Here is a 6,997-nt window from a genome sequence, read left to right as displayed (position 1 = left end):
TGCCTTGCTGCCCCTGCTGTCACTGGGAAAGGACACCGCAAGATTGAACCCAAAGCTAAGCACTTCTCCCATTGCAAGAAAGATCAATCTAGTAGGCCAAACCAAACTTATAATTCGAAGAGACTTGCAAAGATAACCAATCATACATAAAATATTTCAAAGAAGAATCGCATATTATTCATAGATAAACTTGTTCATAAACCCACAATTCATCCGATCTCTACAAACACACCGCAAAAAAATTACATCGAACAGATCTCCAAGAAGATCTAGGAGAACATTGTATTAAGATCCAAAGAGAGAGACGAAGCCATCTAGCTAATAACTATGGACCCGAAGGTCTGTGGTAAACTACTCACACATCATCGGAGAGGCTATGGTGTTGATGTAGAAGCGCTCCGTGATTGATTCCCCCTCCCGCGGAGCTCCGGAAAAGGCCCCAAGATGGGATCTCTTGGGTACAGAAGGTTGCGGAGGTGGAAATAGGGTTTCGTGGTGCTCCTGGATGTTTTCGGGGTATATGGACATATATAGGAGGAAGAAATAGGTCAGTGGAGCTGCGAGGGGCCCATGAGGGTGGGGGGCGCGCTTAGGGGGCGCAGGCGTGCCTCCCTGCCTCGTGGCCTCCTCGTTGATTTCTTGATGTTCACTCCAAGTTCCCTGGATCACATTTGTTCCAGAAATAACTCTCCCGAAGGTTTCATTCCGTTTGGATTCCGTTTGATTTTCCTTTTCTGCGAAACACTGAAATAGGCAAAAAAACAGCAATATGCACTGGGCCTTGGGTTAGTAGGTTAGTCCCAAAAATAATATAAAAGTGTATAAATAAGCCCATTAAGATCCAAAACAGATAATATAATAGCATGGAACAATCAAAAACTATAGATACGTTGGAGACGTATCAATATCCATGCCTATGTTATGTCATGTCCGCATCTGAGTACTTATTCCGCTGCAAGTTGTTCTTCGCTTAGGAGTTTCGTTACCCTAAAATTCCTCAGTGAAGCATTCATAAAAATCGCCTATTCACGCCCCTCTAGTCGACTTAACGCACTTTCAATTGGTATTAGAGCAAGGTACTCCCTTGTTCTATGTGACTTTGGTTTAACTGCCTAGAGTTTTATTTATGTCGAGCGCGGGTATGATCAAGGTCTTTGCTGGGTGTCCTACCTTCGATGGGACGGACTACCCCTACTGGAAGAATAAGATGCGAATGCATCTTGAGGCAATTGACAACGATCTCTGGTACGTTGTGGAAAATGGCATTCCCTATGTCACTCCTACCATCTACGCTTCTGATGTGAAGAGATTCAAGCAACTCGACTATCAAGCGAAGAACATCATATGTGGCCATCTGAGTAAAGGGTAGTATGGCAGAGTGAGTGCTTTGGAGACAGCAAAGCTCATCTGGAACAACTGTCCAAGGTCAATTGAGTCTCAACACATCGTGACTCTCGAGTTGGCGTTCTTTGCAATCTCTTCAACCGCTTCAAAAGACTCGACAATGAAAATGTTTAGCAAACCTTCGATCGCCTCACTGACATTTCAAATGAGCTTCAAGCACTTGGTGCCACTGACATCACCGACCACGAGGTGGTGAAGAAATTGCTTCGATCGCTTGATTCCTCATTTGACACCCTTGCACTGATGATACAAGAACATGGAGAATACAAGTCAGTTGATCCCGCTGATATCCTTGAGAGGCTAAACACTGATGAATTCTAGCTTGCTGAGAAGAGAGATCTCTATGGACCGAGCTATGGTAGGTCACGAGCCCCGAAGGCCAAGGCAGTGTCTGAATCTGAAGGTGAGGATTCTGGTAGCAGCCTTGGTGATCCTGAACAACTGAGCCAGGAGATAGCAATGCTCGTGAGGGAATTCCAGAAGTTCTCAAGACGTGGTTGCTTTGGAAAATCCTCAAGAAGTGATGACATAATATCAGATTCCTCATCCCATGATTATAAGAAGAGACTTTGCCACAAATGGAAGAAACCCGGCCACTACATTCAAGATTGTCCTCAGTGGGAAAAGGAATCAAAGAAGAAGAAGTACAAGGACTACAATTTTGATGATTCAAAGAAGAAGAAGAAATCTTCAAAGTCCTCTTCATCAAAACCTTCAAGGTCTTCATCTCATAGGAAGAGTAGCTCCAAGAAGGCTCATGCATTCATTGGCAAGGAAATGGACTCCGAGGCTGAATCAGAGGAAAATGAGGAGGAGGAGGAATCTGAGGAGTCAGACTCTGGTGTGGCGAGCCTAGCCCTCGCTACTGCATTCACTACAAAAAAAAGACACATCCGTGACATTTTGGGCCGAACGAAATTTTTGTCTGTCACATATGACACTTCTATGATGATAATTGTGACAAAACCTGGTATCATCATAGATGTGGTGGGCTCCTACTTCTATGACAAAAAATCATGACAGAAAATGGGCTTTTCGTCCTGGGCGGGCCAGAGACGCAGCTGCATGACATTCTTTGGGCCGTCCATGACGGAAAAAACCATGGTAGAAGCGAGGGGGAGGAAAATTTCGGGGAGTTCCCGGTTATGGTGGGAGGTCTGGGGCCGAGCGATGCGCGTTTCTCTCGTACACGTACGCGCGTGTTTGCGAGTCATTGGCTCTAACTGAACCCGAGCGGGACGTTGGGCTCTAACTGAACCCGAGCGATTGCACTGCAGGCTACGCGTTACTGAACCCGAGCGGTCGATCGATGGATGTTAACTGAACCCGACCGAGTGATTCCTTCGCTACTGCTGCTAACTGAAGCCGATCGATGCTGCCTCTGGGATGAACAGTGGGCGTTGCGGGGGTATTGGATGAACAGTGAGCAGTGGCGTTGCCTCTGGATGAACAGGACCCCGTGGTGTGGTGGAGGGGTAGATGAATAGTAGACAGTGGAGGGGTGCCCATGGAGGGGTGGTTGAAGAGGACCCTGTGGTGTGGAGGGCTGGATGAACAACAGATGGTGGAGGGGCGGTTGAACAGTAGCCGGTGGAGTAGCGCGCGGTGGAGGCTGGATGAACAGGACCCCGTGGAGGCTAGAGGAGGTCGACGGTGGAGATGAACAGTATCCCGTGGAGTCTCATTTTGCTGTACGCCACACCCCTTCCGATGAACAGGACCCCCATTTCGACCGTAGGAGGTCCGTTTCCTCCGTTTTGCCGTACGCCACACCCCTCCTGATCGACAGGACCCCCGTTTCGAGCATAGGAGGTTTGTTTCCTCTGTTTTGTGATATGCCAGACCCCTCCCGATGAACAGGATCCCGTTTCGAACGTGGCCGGTCGAACACAAGGCCGTTTCCTCCATTTTGCGGTACGCCAGGCCTCGTTTCCATCGCCTGTTCCGTCCAAGCCCTCCCGACAAACACGACCACACATTCCGTTTCGACCCAGCCGGTTGGCTCCCATGCGTTCCGTTGCCTCCCGATGAACACGACACATTCCATTGCCACCCCATGAACACGACGCATTCTATTGCCTCCCCATGAACACGACGACGACGCTGTTTCTCCGTTCTGACCCAACCATGCATACGGGCCCTGGTCGTACGTATGCGCAAGTAGGCATTCGAGACCCTGCCAGTATGTACGTACGTGGCTGTATTTTCTTTCTTGCAGCCTGGCCGCTGTACATACATGTACATGCTACGTGCGCACCTCTACTACGACACGTACGCGCCTCTACTATGACACGTGCACGCCTCTACGTCCACCAGTATATATGTACGTACACGTTCGCGACCAGAATGACAACGCTACGTATGCTTCGACCAGGTGGGTCCCGACTGTCAGGCACTTCCTTGTCTGCGAAGATGTAGCTTGTGGGTCCCAGCTGTCAGGGGGCGAATCGTTTTGTTTTTTTGCCCGGACGCACTTCCTTGCGTGCGAAGATGTAGCTGCTGGGTCCCAGCAGTCAGGGGGGAATCGTTTTGTTTTTTGCCCGGACGCACTTCCTTGCATGCGAAGATGTAGCTGGTGGGTCCCAGCAGTTAGGGGGGCGAATCGTTTTTTTCGGACGCACTTCCTTGCGTGTGAAGATGTAGCTCGTGGGTCCCAGCAGTCAGGGGGAAATGTTTTTTTTCGCAAAATACGGTGGCCCATCTAGTGGATCCTCGCAGTTAGGTGGAGGAATAATTATTTTGCGCATAATAAGGAGGCACTTCCTTGCTGCGGCCATGGACACAGCTGTCAGCCTCTCCACGTACAGTCCACGTCCGATGGAAGCCATTCCTTGACCACGTTGACCATGGCGCGCCGAGAGCACCAGGGCGGTGGATGACGGCGAGGCCTAGGAAGGGGACGACGTGAAGCCGGGGAAGATGCGGCAGTGGATACCCACGCGTATAGGAGTATGAGGGTTCACTCGTTCGGCTGCGGTGTGAGGCTGCCGTCGCCGCAGAATAACTGGGGGTGTGGGTGCGTAGAGGGATGGCCTGGCCAGCGGTGGGAGTAGTAGGGGGCGGTGAGGCCTCCGCGGCATCACAGCCGGCCATGGGCGGCAGGAGCAGGCGGCACGACCGGTGCTGCTTTGGGCGGCTGGAGAAAGAAGACCAGAGGTTGAAGAAGCACCACGGCCGTTGGATGGACATCGTACGGTCACTGGAGCTAGAATCATTCATATATTGACTAAAGTTGACAAAGGCCTCCGTCCTAGTCAACTTATTAGGCCCACAAGTCAGCCTCCCACCAAGGTGGGTCCCAGGTAGCAAGGGGGTATTCATTTTTTGTGCGTAATATGGAGGCACTTCCGGTGGGTCCGAGCTGACAACGAGGGGAACGTTTTTTCACGAAATACTGGTGGCCCGTCCGGTGGGTCCTTGCTGTCAGGTGGAGGAATAATTATTTTCCGCGTAATAAGGAGGCACTTCCTTGCGGCTGCCGTGGACCCAGCTGTCAGCCTCTCCCTGTACAGTACTCTTCCAATGGAAGTCGGTCATTGACCACATTGACCACGCCGCGCCGAGAGCACCACGGTGGTGGACGACGGCGAGGCCTAGGAAGGGGATGACGCGGAGCCGGGGAAGACGCGGTAGTGGAAGCCCGCGTGGAGAGGAGTACGAGGGTTCACCGGTTCGGCTGCGGTGTGAGGCTGCCGTCGCCGTAGAATAACAACGGGCGTGGGTGAGTAGAGGGATGCCCTGGCCAGCGGTGGGAGTAGTAGGGGGCGCTGAGGCCTGCGCGGCAGCATAGCCGGCCATGGGAGGCGGGAGTAGGCGGTCCCGCCGGCGCTGCTTTGGCGGCTGGAGCAAGAAGATCGAAGATTGAAGAAACACGACGGCCGTTGTATTGACATCCAACGGTTACGTCTGCTAGAATTGTTTGTTGACGTATATAATAACTAAAAAAATCTTGCATACGCGTCAACTAAACAGGCTCACAAGTCAGACCACTCCCTCTTTTTTAATAATTTATATATAGCTCATGGCAACTTCTTATGCAATTTATTGCAGTCATTTTTTTTGGTTGGCCAGGGCCAATTTCGCATATTTCTGTGGGTTCCAAACTATTTTTAATACCAAAATGTTGAGCCAGATTTAAAGTACTTTGAAGATATATTTAAATTAGGTTAATTTCCAGTGAAATAGGAATCTGCAAATGTGAAAAAATTCAGAAATTATAAAGTAATTGCCAATTTGTCATCTGTTTTTATATTTACAACCCATTTCATATTACTTTCAAGATTTGCAGTCGTCTTGAAAGAGTTGCAACCCATCGGTGCATAGAAAAATAAGTAGGCCTGGATTGGGTATTCTTCAGAAAAAATTAACTGGGCTCATTTTCACAAAGAAAAAATAGCTGGGCTGGTCACATGGTGAACATAAAAATATAAGCCTGGGCTAGACGGGCCACAGCCCAGTTCAAACCCTACTCCGTCTCAACAATACCAAACAAAAAAAATACTGCTCGAGTAGCTACGTCCCAGGTGTCAGCTGATCTTGTGCTATTCTCTTGTCTATTGACTATATACGCTCACAATGTCGTGGGTCCCAGATGTCAGGAAAACACTAGGAGGAAGCATTTTATTTTTCCATACGCTGATGTGGTGGGCCCTACTGTCATCCTCTCCACGTACTTCTGCCGATTCCTGTTGTTTGTTGACCATGTTGACAACGCAAGAGGGCGGCACCGCGGCAAGCGCACCAAAGCACGCGGAGGACGTCGGTGTTAACGATTTTGGAGATGGTGGGGCGGCGATGGGTGCGCTGAGGTGCAGCCAGCCATGGGAGGCGGAAGCAGGCGGCCCCGCCGGTGCTGGTTTGGTTTTGGCGGCTGGAGGTGGACAGGACTGAAGAAACACGACAGTCTTTAAAAGCAGCAGGAGTACTTAACAACCTTAACTGAAACCAGTAGGGACACCTAACAACCAAAGCTGAAAGCAGTATGAGTACTTATACAAGTTCAACCGTACAAAGCACGCCTCGAACAGTGCTACTTTGCTTACAGTTAACCAAGGATGAGGCCGCCAAGCCCCAGGACAAGGCCCAGGCACCACCCCGCACATCCACAACCTTCTAAATGCGGCTTTATCTCACAACATGGTCAATAAACAGGATATTCGCTTTAGAGCCATGGAAAAGCATGAACATAATCTTCTATCCTATTCTCCATGATGGACGGGCCTTCATTATGTGAGACCACCAATGAATAAGTATCTTTTGACCTCCAAGGGTAATTGAGTAGGTCGACATAAACATCATGTTGTGACCAAGTGCAAGTCTGACCCGACCATGGTCAGGCATCTGTATAGGAACAATAGAACTTGGCAGTTCCTATTTCAAGAAGATCACAGCTGTAAAACTGTGTATAAGCAATAGTTTATGAACAACATATATAACAGAAAATAGCTCGTACCATAAGTTTCTCGACACAGTTGGACCTGTTCAACGAGTGCAGCAGTGGCACACATATCCCACGTGGCCTTCGACCATTGAAACGCCCCACAAGGACCTCAAGACAATCAATAAAGTGTAGGAACTTGTGGATGTCGATCCA

The sequence above is a fragment of the Triticum dicoccoides genome, chromosome 1A, assembly GCF_002162155.2.
Source record: "Triticum dicoccoides isolate Atlit2015 ecotype Zavitan chromosome 1A, WEW_v2.0, whole genome shotgun sequence".
Lineage (NCBI taxonomy): Eukaryota > Viridiplantae > Streptophyta > Magnoliopsida > Poales > Poaceae > Triticum > Triticum dicoccoides.
This window is presented reverse-complemented; position numbering follows the sequence as displayed.